Source organism: Triticum aestivum, chromosome 7D (genome assembly GCF_018294505.1).
Source record: "Triticum aestivum cultivar Chinese Spring chromosome 7D, IWGSC CS RefSeq v2.1, whole genome shotgun sequence".
In the NCBI taxonomy this organism is placed as follows: domain Eukaryota; kingdom Viridiplantae; phylum Streptophyta; class Magnoliopsida; order Poales; family Poaceae; genus Triticum; species Triticum aestivum.
In genome coordinates this window covers 469,984,425-470,002,049 of record NC_057814.1, presented here as the reverse complement: position 1 = coordinate 470,002,049, position 17,625 = coordinate 469,984,425, and positions in this window count along the sequence as shown.

Genomic DNA, 17,625 nt, shown 5'->3' with positions numbered 1-17,625 from the left:
CAAAGGACATCGCCGGCTCCGCCGAGGCCCCGCCCCGCTGCCAATGAGGCCGTGCCACACAGAAAACGAGGAAGAGTAGAACATGGTAGGTCGCCGCTGCTCGGGTCCAAGTAAGGCAACCGCTGCTACCCTCCGGTTGCTGGCACTGAGTTGTACATCATGGAGCAATCTATGATTACAGGATGATTGAAGAGTGCTCCGTGGTTGAGCAAGCTCATGAGATACAGTCATTTGCTAGAGAACTTGAGCACTTCAGTTGTATGCTATCGGACAAGTTTGTTGCCGGAGGTATCATCACTAAGCTTCCTCCTTCGTGGATCTCATTGGCACTCTTGATGTGGAAGAAAAGGCGAGAGCAAAGGACACACGTGCTCGAGGAATTGAGGGAGGAGCTAGTGCCAATCTGGTACAGAAGAAGAACTTCCAGCCCCACAAGTTCAAGAACAAGGGCAAGTTTGATGGTAAAGCAAAGTTTGATGGGAAGAACAAGGTTGTGCAACACACGAACTTCAAGAAGAAGAATGACAAGAAGAAAGTTGTTTGTCATGTGGGGATCCTGATCATTGGGCTCCTAGTTGACCTAATCGCTATGACAAGCTAGGCGGGTTGACCACTGACGGCCAGTTAGCTTCTTGGCGGCGACGTGGAGTCGGAGAGCTATGTTGGAGAAGGACGCTGCTTCTACTTAACTGCTGGTGCAGTTGGCTGACTGACACGTGGGCCCAACAGGCATCTGGGCCACAGTTACGCAACTGCACCTGCAGTTAAGTCACTGAAGCTTCTGTTCAGCTCAGCCGGACACATGTGGGTAGCTTCGGTTAATTAATTATACCTCCAGCGCACCCCTTTTTAGTTGAAGAATGTATGAAATGTAATGAAATCCGGCATGTTTATATGAAATACGACCATGTATGAATGAATTTATTTCGATTAGTTCGAATTCTTGTATCACTGGCATTGGATGAACATGCAAAACAATACGTACTAGCATTATTCCCAGGGTGATCACCTCGTTTGCAGCAGTTTCACATGTACTCCCTCCGGTCCTTTCTATTATGCATATAAGTTTTGTCTGCAGTCAAAGTATCTCTACTTTGGCCAATCTTATAGAAAAAAGTATGCACTTTCTAGTCTGCATACAAGTTTGAGCAGCTTTTTAGCGTTCCTGTACATTGCAATCAAACACACAAGCCTGGCAATTCATAGAGAACATTCAAAACAATCGATGATTATGCATCTCAGTGATTCACATGTCAGAGCCAATATTTACTTCACAACTAAAGAAAAAATGGATCAACGCTGCTGACAGCAAAGGGCGTCCCATTCGAAAATATCAAACGCATGTCTTCTTGCTAAAATCAATGAGCAAAATTTGACAAGGTTGTCCCATTCCAAAATATCAAATGCCTACGATTGTGGAATGGGCAGGGTTTGCCATCAATTCAGACATTGACATGGCACCTCGTGCTAAATAAACCAGTTGTTCTTCTTGTGCAGTTCCACCAAAATCAACCAAACTCGCGCGGCACCTCCTTTCTTGTGGTGGAAATGAATGATTCGATGTATTCTTGAACATTTTGTGCAGTTCCCATTGAAATCAAGCTGAGCACCCCTGTTTGCACAAATACAAAAAAGTGATTAGTATAAAGCAAATTGTACTATGAATTGACAGTTTGAACAGGCACCTACATGGTCCATGTAGAGAACACTTTTAGAAAAATGGAACTCACCGGAAAGAATCCTAGAACAACATTGTACTCGCGCATCACAACAAGAAAATGGAGATTTTTCAGTCCTTCTGAGCTGAAGTTAGTTTGGTCTTGTGGGGGGTAATGTAACCATCCTTCAACTGCTCCTTCTGATGAGAAGATAGACAGGGCTTCTTCATCCTGGCATAATCGAACTAGTCACTTCACGTACTCCATATTCTTCTTCAGAGGAGGATGATCCTGTTGTGCAAAGACAAGAGGACAACTAAATGCTAGCATCCCTGTTTGCTCGAAAAAAAGGAAAGGAAATATTTAAAACAACACAGATGAAGCACTTCTCAAGGACAATACCACTTTTTGATGACAGTATCTAAATAGTAGCACAACACTAAAAGAGATGACAAAGCTCAATCATATGGATGAAATCAGTGGGCGAGTACCAACCTTTGTCAGGAGGCTTATTGTGTAGAGCATACAGATGAAGCACTTCTCTGGAACCATATGTTGCTATCTACTATGGTGGCCATGCTTACTATATACTCCTCGATTAGTTTAATGTTTCCAACATCTTCTTGTGCAGTTCCACTAAAATATATGGTATCTTCAAAGAAGATCCCTGTTTGCACAAGTAGAGATAATTACGTATTACATTAAGAGTGGCATCAAATCAGTGGCAAAACAATTGCTCGTTCCAGCCATAGCAATAAATTAAGATGCAAAACTATATCATTACTTGTGTCATCACACTTCCAGTGCTTCATTACAGCACCGGGAGTTGATTTTTGTTTTTCTTCCACTTGTTCTTCCCCTTCATCACTTGGTTCAATAACAGACAAGCTTCGCCTTCAATGTAAGATTTGGCATGTCAATTAGGTTGCACAAGTATAGCACTAAACAATGACATTAATTTTCTGATGAAAGTGGCAAAATATAGGCCAACAGTTGTGAAATATCCTTATCTTACCTCAATGGGATATTATGGCGCACATACAGATTGGAAGTCTTGTCTCCATTTGTGCAGTTCACTAAAATAAAGCAACATTACCGTACAAGTAGCACAACATATGAAAGCACACTGCAGAATCATGTGAAAGAAGGCTAGTACTGACCTCTCATGACGCGGAATTCAAACAACTCACAAGAAGAAGATCTGAACCAAATTTGCCAACACGGATAGGAAGTAAGATCCCTCTTGTGCAGTTCCACTAAGATCAAGCAATCAAGCAACATTGTCGGTGTGGCATTTTGGTTGAACTGCACAAAACACTCTTAAAACAAAAGTGTTTTGTGCAGTGCAACAAAAGGTCACAATGGCAACGAGGTGAAGTAGATAACCCTGTTTACACAGAGGTGCAAAGGAAACAACTAGTGGTCAATAACGGTGGATGACACAGAAGCCAACAAAAAGAAGCATCTACCTTATCTAAATGGGAAAGAAAGCAAGACAGTAGCATTTCTCAAATGGTGGCATTGATTAATATTAACAGAGAGATTATATTAACAATAAAATTCGTTAAACATGTAATTTGCTTTTAATTGTGGCATTGCATCAATTTTCCAGCGGCATTATTAGAGGGTGTTTGTTTATAGGGACATTTTGGTGGAGGGACTAAAAAAACTCCGTGTATGTCCCATCTAAACCAAACAGGAGGGACTTTGACTAAAAGTGGGCATTTGGGACTAAAAGAAAGAAGACCCCGAGGGAGAGTCTTTTTGGGACTTTTTCCAACAGTTGCCCCTGCCACGCATCGCACCTTGTCTCTATTAGTTCATTACTAGGGGTAACATGGTCTTTTAGCATGTCATTTAATAACCTCTAGTCCATGTTTAGTCCCTGGAACCAAGCAGGTAGGGACTAGGGAGTTTTTAACCAAACAGGGCCTTAGATTAACAACAGCTAAAGAGTTGCACGGGACAGTGGATGCACCAGCACCATGTGCATCTACCGATGTAGTGGGGTGATGCACAGTCTGTTGCAACAAAGAACAAACAACCAAGGAGCATATTTGTGTTGGTCCCAGTTTTGTTATCTTTAGACACCTTTCCCTATGTGAGCACAGCAAATCTAGTCCTGCTCAAACTCTACAGCCTTGTCCCCCAAAACAAAAGATCAGTTCATTATAGATGTGCGTACTGCGTTTGTCATTGTTTTCCCTTTTCGACCAACATAGGTGCTGGATAGCCAGTCTGTACTAGTACTTTCCCCCTTCCTTTCCTCTTTGAACCACGTCCTAGATTTATGCTATACAACTTTCCCCACTACTTTCCCCCATTCCTTTCCTCTTTGAACCACGTCTTAGATTCATGCGATACAACTTTCCCCCTTCCTTTTCCTTTTTGAACCACGTCCTAGATTCATGCTATACAACTTTTCCCACTACTTTCCCCCATTCCTTTCCTCTTTGAACTACGTCCTAGATTCATGGTATACAACTTTCCCCACTACTTTCCTGTTTGATCCAACACCTAGATTCGAGTGCGGAAGCGGAAAAGGCCCACATGCAGCTAGAGCAATGCATGTGGAATAAGTAAATTATACCTTAAGGTTCTTGGGGTGTGGTTCGGTGGGCGACCGGAGGCCGTTCGGCCCACACTATGTACGGCGGCGAAGAAGAAGGGGTCGGAGGCCCTCCCACACCACCTCTGGGTGAAAGTGAACAGCTGCACCGGTAGTGGATTCCCTCCCTCGCCGACGGTGACAGCGTTAAGCCTCCTTCTCTTCCCGGCGGACAGATCCTGCTGGCTCTTTGACCAGCAGTGAGGGAAGAGAGAGAGGCCAACGAAGTCTTGTTTAGATCTGGAGAGGGTGAGAGAGAGTGAAGAGAGCAACTACAAGCAGACCAGCAGTGAGGGGAGAGAGAGAGGCCAACGAAGTCTTGTTTAGATCTGGAGAGGGTGAGAGAGTGTGAAGAGAGCAACTACAAGCAGACTAGCAGTGAGGGGAGAGAGAGAGGCCAACGAAGTCTTGTTTAGATCTGGAGAGGGTGAGAGAATGTGAAGAGAGAAACTGCGTGTATATATATCCTGAAGAGAGTGTGAAGAGTGCAAACCCTAGAAAACAAGCGTCGAGGCTGCAGCTGATCGTATAGCTCCGTATCCATCCATTTTGAGCAGTCAAAGAATCCTCCTGGCACGAATTATGCTCAAGTGTAGTTATCGAACCCGAGACCTCAAGTTTGATGAGCGAACAGGCTAACCAGCTACACAACCCTCCCGTTATGTTCAACTAGAGGAAAATAACCATTTATACATTCCTGCATTCGTGTGACAAGCATGCTGTGTTTTTTTGTGTGGGAGTCATTGGGATTTAAATCATAATCGTGTCATGTGGCTTTGGTGGTAAGACTATCCACAGTGGTGCAGAAACAATGCAGCCTTAGTCACCTTACCTCTCTCCATGTAGTACGTTGGGTCCCACCAGTCAGAGGGTGAAACAAACAAATTAATAAGAAAAATTAAAAGCGCCAGCGGTGTATCTTACCTCACACATCTCGCTACTGCTCGGGAACACTATCCAATTGATCCCTCTGTTCGCTCACGTACTATTTTAAGTGAATCCTTATTATAACATGCACACAATTTTGGGCACTTGTATTCGACCTAAGTCAGTGTGCCACCGTATCTCGTACGACTCCCTCCGTCTAGGTGTAATAAGTCACGTTAGAAGGTGCAGCAGGACCAAGGTGCAAGCAGATTGGAGGATAAGGAGAAACTTGACCGGTCATTCCTCCAATTAAAGCCCTGATTTCTGTCTCTAAATGCAACAATTAATCCAGACAACTAAGAGATGCCGTTTTAGCTACCATGCAGGGCCACGTATTAACTCGCATGCAAGCCGACTTTGATTTCTTGACTGATCAACGCGTAGTTGCGCTCCATGCATTGGGTTTCCGTGGGAGATAACAAGGCAGAGTAAGGAGAGTTTGGTTACATTGCTTAGGCTGGTCATAGTGGTGAGTAACTTGGACTAGTAACATGCATATGTTACTAGTCTATGTTACTACTACGCGAAGTTTGCCGTCAGAAGCGAGCCGATCTGGCTCTCCTGAGCTAGCAAGGTTTTTCTAGCCCACCCAAGCTAGCTGGCCCACAAAAGCTAACATATTTTAACAGTTCCAAACGCCTAACCTTGCCCGGCTATGCTATAAGTTGTTCTTGCTAAGGATCCAAACGCTCCCTAGCTAAGTAACAACGCTCGCTAGCAACGAGGCCAGGAGGGGATTGAGATGCGAAGTTAATGGACGGCGCCTAAACATTTTGGGAATATCTGATTTCCGTAAGATGACTTAACACCTAGATGGAGGGAGTACTACTCCTCAGTCCACGTTTGATGGAATATTCGTCACCTCTTCGCTTCTTGTACGTACTCCATTTGTATCTCACTTCCTGTGGCTTCGCACTCACACGATTTTCCTATTCTATGAACCTGTGTGTGCGTGTGCGTGTGTGTGTTTAACAGCATGTGTGTGTTAGAGAGAGCGACAGATTGACCTACTCCTACAAAGAGATGGTGTGTAGTGTGCGATTTTAGCCGCGAGAGTCGCTGCATCCTCTCGTTTCCGGGCGTCCGGTAGGGACAGACGGACAGCTGGCACGCCCGCTCCTGACCAGCCTGGTGCACCCAAAGCCCCTCCATCGCCCGCGCGCGCTTCCCGCCCGAAACGGTCAGCGCCGCTCCACAGAATCGGTGCCGCATTCATGCCCGGGCAGAGCGGACGCGACCTCTCACTGGCGCCTGCGTTGAAGGGAGAAGCGGATTCAAGAGTGATGGTTGTTTCATCCGTCCAACTTACTGTTGGGTCTATGTGATTTGATGGCTCATTGGTCATTATTACTGAGGTGGTAGGACTATTGGATGTCCCACGCTTTCGGCGAAAGGAGGTACTACTAGATTACAATTTTCTCCATTCTTACGGCGGAGGAGTGCAAGAGCGGTGAAAACACGCAGGCTCAGTGATTACATGGCCCACCTCACACTATCACCATATTTTCTGGACACCGTGTGACACCTAACTCTTTACATAGTACTCCCTCCGTTCCTAAATATAAGTCTTTGTAGAGATTCCACTAGGTGGACTACATACGGAACAAAATGAATGAATCTACACTTAAAATGCATCTATATACATCCGTATGTGGTTCATGGTGAAATCTCTACAAAGACTTGTATTTAGGAACGGAGAAAGTACTAGTATAGTACGTACTGTAATTTATCAGCGAGACAGTACAATGCTATGAAGCTTCCAGCTTCTGTTACATGTATCTTGCATCCAAGGTTGCCCGTTGCAACATTTCATCAAATACAAAGGAGACTAACATGCATGCTATTGCATCTCAATGATTGACAGATCATAGCAAATATGCACTCCCTCCGTTCCAAAATAACTGTCTCAACTTTATGCAGGGGGTGTTTGTTTCTAGGGACTTTTTAGTGTAGGGACTAGAAAAAGTCCCTCTTAGAGACTTTTTAACCAAACAGGAGGGACTACTAGGGACTAAAACTTGCTTTTTGGGACTTAATGAAGAAGACTCTCAAGGAGAGTCTTTTTTGAGACTTTTCCAACAATGCCCCTCCCTGCACCCATTGCCCCGCCGCCCCATGGTGTTGTTTGGTTGTTATTTTTCTGTATACTGGGGGTAACATGGTCATCAATAACCTCTAGGGATGGACTAGGGACTTTTTAGTCCCTGAAAACAAACAGGGAGGGACTTTTTAAGGAGTAGGGACTTTTTAGTTGGGACTATAAAAAGTCCTACACAATTACTTCTATTACAGATATGTGTCAAAGAAAACCTTGTGTGGTTTGTCCTGCTCCTACGGTGCTGTGTTCCACCCCAGCTTAGCTGCTCCAACGATGGAAGGGTTCACCACAGCAAGGATCCGCTCTCCAGACTGTCTTTCGCCGCCTCAGATCTTCTTCCCCGCCGTCGGCAGCCACGACAACTGCATTACCATCATCAACTGAGCAGATGACCTTGAGGACTACACGGGTCCGCAAGAGAGGTCGCACTCTTCCGTGTCTGCTTACGTTATGCATCGCTTAATATGATGACATGCTACTTTATTGTCGTGCTCACCTATTAGACTCCGATTCAGGTCCAAACTTATGCTGAAACTTGAGTTTTTAAATGGTTGTGGGGTACATATTGGGGCAGCAATCAGTACTATCGGTCTACTATCTCGTTAATCTCAGGTGTCTACTATGAGTTTCATGTTGGGTGCAAACAAACATTAAAGGAGCCATTATCTGTATTTTTTAACTAAAGCTATTATCTGCATGCTATCATTGGTTTTGGGTCTATCCACAGTTTGCTACCATCACTCTGGATTTGTGCATGCACTCCTTACATAATCTCACTATGTTTTATTCCTATGCATGTCAGTTATTGTACACAATGGAACTGAACATGTAGAGCAAAAGTGACAGTTATTGTATATTCAACTGCTACCATCACTCTGGATTTGTGCATGCACTCCTTACATAATCTCACTATGTTTTATTCCTATGCATGTCAGTTATTGTATATTCAACTGCTCTTCCTGTGCATCAGCCATTTGAATTGGTGATGGAGAAATCTGGAGTGAAAACAAGGTCTTCAGAGCAGACAATGCTACCTGCTGAAGCAGATATCTTGTTGGTTATAGATAGCTCTTCAGAGGAGGATTCAGAGGCAGATGACCAGTCCTATTATCCCCCAGAGGTGTATGCTCAAACTTGGCAGGGTTATATTACTCATATCATGCATATGTTGTATTGCAATGCTTAGTTTTTACATCATATACACAATATTGAATGCCATCTCCTTAGTTGACACATCATATATGCGACTGCCCTCTGCTCACTTCCTTAGTATATAAATCATATATTTGAATTATATCATGCCATGATGTTTACATAGACAACATGTATCTGAATTATGGCATGCCAACCCATTTTCTAAACACATAATATAGTTATATCATCTCATCCTGTTCACATAGCCATCATATTTTGAATTATGTCATTCTATCCGTGAATTATATCATGCCATCATGTTTCCATCGACGGCATGTTTGTGATTTATGGCATGCCAACCACTTTAATAGACACATCATATAGTTATATCACGTCATCCTGTTTACATAGTCATCATATTTTGAAGTATGTCATTCTATCCTGTTTAGTTAGCCATCATACATGTGAAATTGTGTCATGCTATCCTGTTTAATTAGCCATCATATATGTGAAATTATGTCCTGTTATTCTGTTTGGTTAGACAACATAAATGTGAATTATTTCATGCCCTGTTTTCTTCCCTACTATCCATTGCACCTGTCTATCTTACAATGTCTGTACATTCAATTACTTTTCTTGTTTATCGGCCATTTCAATTGGAGGGGGTGATGGCAGTATCTGTGGGAGTAAAAACACGGTCTTCGGAAAAGATCATGCTACCCGTCGATGGAGATAGAACCACGGTTGTACTTGCCCAAGAACCAGCCCCACCACACATAACCCAGACTCACGCAGATTGTACCCCTACCCAGTTGGACAAAGAACCAGCTACACCCCTTCTAACCCCAACCCCAGCAGATAGTAACCCAGTTCCCATTGACACAGCACCGTCTCCACCACTGAGCACCCAAACACGAGCAGTTAGTAAGGCAACTGCAGTGCCCAAAGCACGAGGACCACCACTCCGAACCCCAAGTCAACGCTTAAAGCAGAAGAAGAATTGTTCTCAGGTCAGGTTCCGTAGCTATGGTTCATACTACTTTGCTCTTGCATCACTGTATTTACTCATACCAACTAATTTCAAATTTTGAAGGATGTAATTGAAACTCCAATGGCGCAACAGGTATGTTTAAAACCTGTTTCTTTAACGTGTTTGCTGTTGTAACTTGCTCTATGTTGATTTCAGTTTCAATTGAATAAACAATTATGTTCTCATGCCATGCACATTACAAGTGTTGTTATTGCTGTGTAGTTTCCCACACTTATATTCTGTCTATGCTGCTTTGTCTTAAATAGATATGATTCGAACTGTATCTATCTTGATTTGGCAACATAAACTAGAATGATATAGACCATACAGTGACCATACTACATAGATATATGTTTGTTTCATGTTGTTATCCTGTCCACCTTACTACTGAACTGGTTTACCAAAATGAGTTTCATATACTACATTGGAAACCTGTGATGTGTTTGTTTATTTCTCTTTTAGAACGCGGATAAAATATTGGAGAAGAGTACCCTGTTATGCAACGGTAAAGGAAGTAATGCAGATAAGGTTCAAGATAGTGAGACATCCCTGTTGGTCTCCAAGAAAGCTGATAAAAACTATATTGAAGACACTGAGACAACCCCAAAGTCCTGTCTTGATGTAGTGTTCGAGTTACTGGCTACTACTGCTGGCACCAGCTCTTTGAACTTGCTGCCTAAATCAGTTTGGCTTCTTGAGTCTCAACTTCAAGTTGAAAGACATCGATCAGATGTTATGCGATAGGAAGCCGAAGGACTGAGGAAGTCCCTGCAGAATTCAGATGCATACTTTCTGGTGCAACAGCAAGTGCTGGAGGATTTAAGCGCCAAACAAGAGAAAGTTAATAAGCTTGCTAAGCATCTTGCCAGCATTATGGGTACCCAGGATATTGTTTCTTCAGCTCTTCTGAAGTGGTTTCAGTTCTAGACTTGTTTTGCTGCGGCGTTTATATGCTGCTTTGTTCCCTATATTGGCACTGGTGGCGAACTTTGATGCCCAGTGGATGTAATATGTGCAATAGCCGTGATAGCCTAGCGTAAGTTGCTTGCTTATTTATTTCCTTATTGTCTTGTTTATTTGTTTTCTTGTAGTCGGTGCAGTTCTTTTTCTGCGGTTTGCTAGTGGCCGCAATAACCTATTTTTTAAAACTAGGCCACAATAACCATGGGCTACATATTTACTGTAGTTAACATGGGCCTCCTACGGGCCATAGAAACAATGCGCCTTCTAAGGGCCGTAGAAACAATGGGCCTTCTGCGGCGTAGAAACAATGGGCCTTATACGGGCCATAGACACAATGGGCCTTCTACGGGCCGTATCATCAATGGGCCTTCTATGGGTCGTATGATCGGTTGGCCAAACATGGGCCAATAACAGACCACATTATGGCCGTAAATGGGCTAGAGTTGAAATCATCCGTTCATGGGCCGACCATAACAGGCCGTCATTAATCGGCCGTATTTGATGACGCTATGAAAACGGCCCAACGTATTAATGGGCCACAAACGGGCCGACTGTAACCACGGGCTGAATTTGGCCCACAAGCAGAAAATGACAGTAACGGGCCGTAAGTAAACGAATGCTGGAAATGAGCCCAAGAATAAATGGGCCCTGAGAAGGCCGAAAGATAACATGGGCTGGAAACGGCCCAACGGAATAATGGGCCGTTAATGGGTATAAAGTGATACACTGTTCATTACGGGCCAGTTTCACCACGTGCGTTAATGGGTATAAAGTGATACATTGTAATTATGGGCCACTTTTACCACGGGCCGTTAATGAGCCGAAGTTACTAAGGGCCTCATATGGGCCGAAAGACGTCATGGGCCATACATGGGCCGGAAGTTAAAACGGGCTGGAATTATATTGGACGGCCTAGATGACGCTACTGGGCCTAATTCGGATAGGCCATAAACGGGCCCTGGGTTAGCGGGCTGTAAATGGGCTATATGCGAACAGACCATTTACAGGCTTGCCGTGGGCCGGACCGCCACCTTTTGACCAAGTCAAACGGGCCGGCCTTTTCACAGGAATGGGCCTCTGTTGGGCCGTGCCGCGTGTCGACGTATCATAGGCGCTTTGGGTCCAATGAGTGGATGACATCTATCCCAACGGTGAGCCGACACGTGTTTCCTCCAGCCAATGATGATTTTACACGTGGAAAATCCCCATTGGTCGGGGCTGTTAACGGGTTATCGGATCCGAAACCGGACCCGATAGCTTAACGACGTTCCGTTACGGTGGATGCCACGTGTCGGTCACCCTTGACGAAAGCACTTCTGTGACGCACGATTTATCATCATGGAAGTGGACACTTCCGTGATGATAATTTTGGTAATGTCATGGAACACTTCTACGACAACACAAGTATGACTATCTTGATTCTGTCATAAATTTGTCATGGATGTACATGCATGATAGAAAACGTGACCTACTGTGACAAACACGTATCATCACGGAAGTGTATTTTATTTGTAGTGATATCTACTTGATGAAACATAAGTCTGAAACATTTGAAAAGTTCAAAGAATTTCAGAGTGAAGTGGAAAATCATCGTAACAAGAAAATAAAGTTTCTACGATCTGATCGCGGAGACGAATATTTGAGTTACGAGTTTGGTCTTCAATTAAAACAATGTGGAATAGTTTCACAAATTCATGCCACCTGGAACACCACAGCATAATGGTGTGTTCGAATGTCATAACCGTACTTTATTGGATATAGTGCAATCTATGATGTCTCTTACCGATTTACCACCATCGTTTTGGGGTTATGCATTAGAGACAGCTACATTCATGTTAAATAGGGCACCGTCTAATCCGTTGAGATGACACTGTATGAACTATGGTTTGGCTAGAAACCTAAGCTGTCGTTTCTTAAAGTTTGGGGTTGTGATGCTTATGTGAAAAAGTTTCAACCTGATAAGCTCGAACCCAAATCGGAGAAGTGCGTCTTCATAGGATACCCAAAAGAAAATGTTGGGTACACCTTCTATCACAGATCCGAAGGCAAGATCTTTGTTGCTAAGAATGGATCCTTTCTAGAGAAGGAGTTTCTCTCGAAAGAAGTGAGTGGGAGGAAAGTAGAACTTGATGAGGTAACTGTACCTGCTCCCTTATTGGAAAGTAGTTCATCACCAATTAGTGAGGAAGCTAATGATGATGATCATATAACTTCAGATCAAGTTACTGCCGAACCTCGTAGGTCAACCGGAGTGAGATCCACACCAGAGTGGTACGGTAATCCTGTTCTGGAGGTCATGTTACTTGACCATGACGAACCTACGAACTATGAGGAAGCGATGATGAGCCCAGATTACGCGAAATGGCTTCAGGCCATGAAATCTGAGATGGGATCCATGTATGCGAACAAAGTGTGGACTTTGGTTGACTTGCCCGATGACCGGCAAGCCATAGAAAATAAATGGATCTTCAAGAGGAAGACGGACGCTGATAGTAGTGTTACTATCTACAAGGCTAGACTTGTCAAAAAAGGTTTTTGACAAAGTTCAAAGTGTTGACCACGATGAGATTTTCTCACTCATAGCGATGCTTAAGTCTGTCCGAATCATGTTAGCAAATTGCCACATTTTATGAAATCTGGCAAATGGATGTCAAATCTACATTCCTTAATGGATTTATTAAAGAAGAGTTGTATATGATGCAACCAGAAGGTTTTGTCGATCCTAAAGGTGCTAACAAAATGTACAAGCTCCAACGATCCATCTATGGACTGGTGCAAGCATCTCGGAGTTGGAATATACACTTTGATGAGTTGATCAAAGCATATAGTTTTATACAGACTTGCGGTGAAGCTTGTATTTACAAGAAAGTGAGTGGGAGCACTACAACCTTTCTGATAAGTATATGTGAATGACATATTGTTGATCGGAAAGGATGTAGAATTTTCTAGAAAGCATAAAAGGAGTGTTTGAAAGGAGTTTTTCAAAGAAAGACCTCGATGAAGCTGCTTACATATTGAGCATCAAGATCTATAGAGATAGATCAAGACGCTTGATAAGTTTTTTCAATAAGTACATACCTTGACAAATTTTTGAAGTAGTTCAAAATGGAACAGTCAAAGAAGGAATTCTTGCCTGTGTTGCAAGATGTGAAGTTGAGTAAGACTCAAAGCCTGACCACGGTAGAAGATAGAAAGAGAATGAAAGTCATTCCCTATGCCTCAGCCATAGGTTCTATAAAGTATGCCATGTTGTGTACCAGATCTATTGTATACCCTACACTGAGTTTGGCAAGGGAGTATAATAGTGATCTAGGAGTAGATCACTGGACAACGGTCAAAATTATCCTTAGTGGAATAAGGATATGTTTCTCGATTATGGAGGTGACAAAAGGTTCGTCGTAAAGAGTTACGTCGATGCAAGCTTTGACACCGATTTGGATGACTCTAAGTCTCGATCTAGATACATATTGAAAGTGGGAGCAATTAGCTAGAGTAGCTCCGTGCAGAGCATTGTTGACATAGAAAAAATTGCTAAATACATACGGCTCTGAATATGGCAGACCCGTTGACTAAACTTCTCTCACAAGCAAAACATGATCACACCTTAGTAATCTTTGGGTGTTAATCACATGGCGATGTGAACTAGATTGCTGACTCTAGTAAACCCTTTGAGTGTTGGCCATATGGCGATGTGAACTATGGATATTAATCACATGGTGATGTGAACTATTGGTGTTAAATCACATGGCGATGTGAACTAGATTATTGACTCCAGTGCAAGTGGGAGACTGAAGGAAATATGCCCTAGAGGCAATAATAAAGTTGTTATTTATATTTCCTTTTATCATGATAAATGTTTATTATTCATGCTAGAATTGTATTAATCGGAAACTTAGTACATGTGTGAATACATAGACAAACAAAGTGTCACTAGTATGCCTCTACTTGACTAGCTCGTTGAATCAAAGATGGTTAAGTTTCCTAGCCATAGACATGAGTTTTCATTTGATTAACGGGATCACATCATTAGAGAATGATGTGATTGACTTGACCCATTCCGTTAGCTTAGCATTTGATCGTTTAGTATATTGCTATTGCTTTCTTCATGACTTATACATGTTCCTATATGACTATGAGATTATGCAACTCCCGAATACCGGAGGAACACTTTGTGTGCTACCAAATGTCACAACGTAACTGGGTGATTATAAAGGTTCTCTACAGGTGTCTCCAATGGTACTTGTTGAGTTGGCATAGATCAAGATTAGGATTTGTCACTCCGATTGTCGGAGAGGTATCTCTGGGCCCTCTCTGTAATGCACATCACTATAAGCCTTGCAAGCAATGTAACTAATGAGTTAGTTGCGGGATGATGCATTACGGAACGAGTAAAGAGACTTGCCGGTAACGAGATTGAACTAGGTATTGAGATACCGACGATCGAATCTCGGGCAAGTAACATACCGATGACAAAGGGAATAACGTATGCTGTTATGCGGTTTGACCGAGAAATATCTTCGTAGAATATGTAGGAGCCAATATGAGCATCCAAGTTCCGCTGTTGGTTATTGACTGGAGGTGGGTCTCGGTCATGTCTACATAGTTCTCGAACCCGTAGGGTCCGCACGCTTAACGTTCGGTGACGATCGGTACTATGAGTTTATGTGTTTTGATGTACCGAAGGTAGTTCGGAGTCCCAGATGAGATCGGGGACATGACGAGGAGTCTTGAAATGGTCGAGACATAAAGATCGATATATTGGAAGCCTATATTTGGTCATCGGAATGGTTCCGGGTGAAATCGGGATTTTACCAGAGTACCGGGAGGTTACCGGAACCCCCCTCGGTAATTGTATGGGCCTTAATGGGCCATAGTCGGGAGAGAGAGAGGAGGCCAGGGCAGGCCGCGCGCCCCTCCCCCTCTGGTCCGAATTGGACTAGGGGGGGCGCCCCCCCCTTTTCCTTCCTCCCTCTCTCCCCCTTCCTTCTCTCCTAGTCCAACTTGGGAAGGGGGGGAATCCTACTCCCGGTGGGAGTAAGACTCCTCCAGGGCGCGCCATAGGGGCCGGCCCTCTCCCCCTCCTCCACTGCTTTATATACGTGGCCAGGGGGCACCCCATAGACACACAAGTTGATCATTGATCTCTCTTAGCTGTGTGCGGTGCCCCCCTCCACCATAATCCACCTCGATCATATCGTAGCGGTGCCTAGGCGAAGCCCTGCGTCGGTAACTTCATCAACACCGTCATCACGCCGTCGTGCTGACGAAGCTCTCCCTCGAAGCTCTACTGTATTATGAGTTCGTGGGACGTCGCCGAGCTGAACGTGTGCAGTCCGTGGAGGTGCCGTAACTTCGGTGCTGGGATCGGTCGATCGTGAAGACGTACGACTACATCAACCGCGTTGTCATAACGCTTCCGCTTACGGTCTACGAGGGTACATAGACGACACTCTCCCCTCTCGTTGCTATGCTTCACCATGATCTTGCGTGTGCGTAGGATTTTTTTTTGAAATTACTACGTTCCCCAACACTTGCGTCCCACAAGATGTTTTAGGTCCCCAGCATAAGCACCAGAAGCCTTTGATTTCCGGCTGGAGACCTTTCCCTGCAAAAGATAGTTAATTTTTCTTAACACCCACATCTTCAGGGGTGGCTTAGAAGCAATGAGTCTAAGTGCAGCATCTGAGAACTTTGGCTTTGGAGCCCTAGCAAATAGCCTTGCAGGAGGTGAATAATACTCATAAGAATAAGCAGAAAAGTTCTTGGTCTTATGAGCATAGCGGGTTGACGAAACACGCTCATATTCATAAGTCTGAGTATGGTTTCCCAGCAAAACATTGGCGTTAGGGTGAGTCGGATGAGTCCTCTGTCTGTATGAAGCCTTAGGACCATAGGAAGCCTTTGGTCTGGGGTTTGCCTTCTTCCTAGGTGGTGTCATGATGACATTCACAGGAAGCTTTTCAAGACAACCTTTTGGCACCCAGATCTTCTTCAAAGGTGGTCCATTCCTGTAGTTAGTACCAATATACCTGGCAAACACTTCACCATTCTGATTCTTAAACATTTTATAGTTTGCATCAAAGGAATCATCAATGATAATAGGGTTAGCGCTAGTGAAACCAGATAAGGTAGATGGATCCACAGAAGGTCCCTTTGCAGCAACCCATGTGGTTTTGGGGTACTGCTCAGGCTTCCAGTATGAACCATCGACATTCATTTTCCTCTCGAACCCAACACCCTCTTCCCTAGGGTTTCGGTTCAGAATCTGTTTCTTGAGGACATCACATAGTGTTTGATGCCCTTTGAGGCTTTTGTACATCCCTGTTTCAAGCAATGTCTTCAACCTGGCATTCTCATCAGCAATAGTAGTGGTATCCTCAGTAGAGGGGTTAGTTACCACATCAGCAGTTGAAGATATTGCAACAGTAGCTGCAGTAGAACATTCAGCAACAAAGACAACATTATCACGCTCAAGACATTTTAGACATGGTGGCTCAAAACCTTCCTGAGCGGAACTAATCTGTTGAGCACGGAGTGACTCATTCTCCTTTTGAAGATCTTCATGAGTCGCTCTCAAGTTCTCAAGTTCTTGCTTCCTTTGAAGATAATCATAGGAAAGCTTCTCATGAGTAGTTGAGAGTGTTTCATGACGACTTTCAAGTTCCTCGTACTTAACGTGAAGATTTTTTATGTCTTCAATTAAGGAATGAGTTCGAGTCATTTTCGCGTCCAACAGGTCATCGCTTTTGTCTAGCAACTTTTGAATGTGTTCCATAGCAGTTTGTTGTTCGGTTGCAATTTTAGCAAGTGTTTTGTAGCTAGGTTTAGATTCACATTCAGAGTCATCTTCACTGGATGTTTGAAAGTAAGCATCGTGTGAGTTTACCTTGGCACCACATGCCATGAAGCAGTAGGTAGGAGCAGAGTCATCCTCATCATCAGCATTGGCGTCGGCGACAAGGCCATTGTCTTCGGTGTTGAAGATGGACTTGGCGGCATACGCTGAAGTAAGAGCCAGGCTTGCCACGCCTGAATCGGACTCCTCCTCAGACTCCACCTCCACCTCCTCAGAAGCAGACTCCTCCTCTGAATCCATCTCCTTGCCAACAAACGCACGAGCCTTGCTTGATGAGCTCTTCTTGTGAGATGAAGACTTTGATGAAGACTTTGAAGAAGACTTTGAGGATTTCTTCTTCTTCTTCTTCTC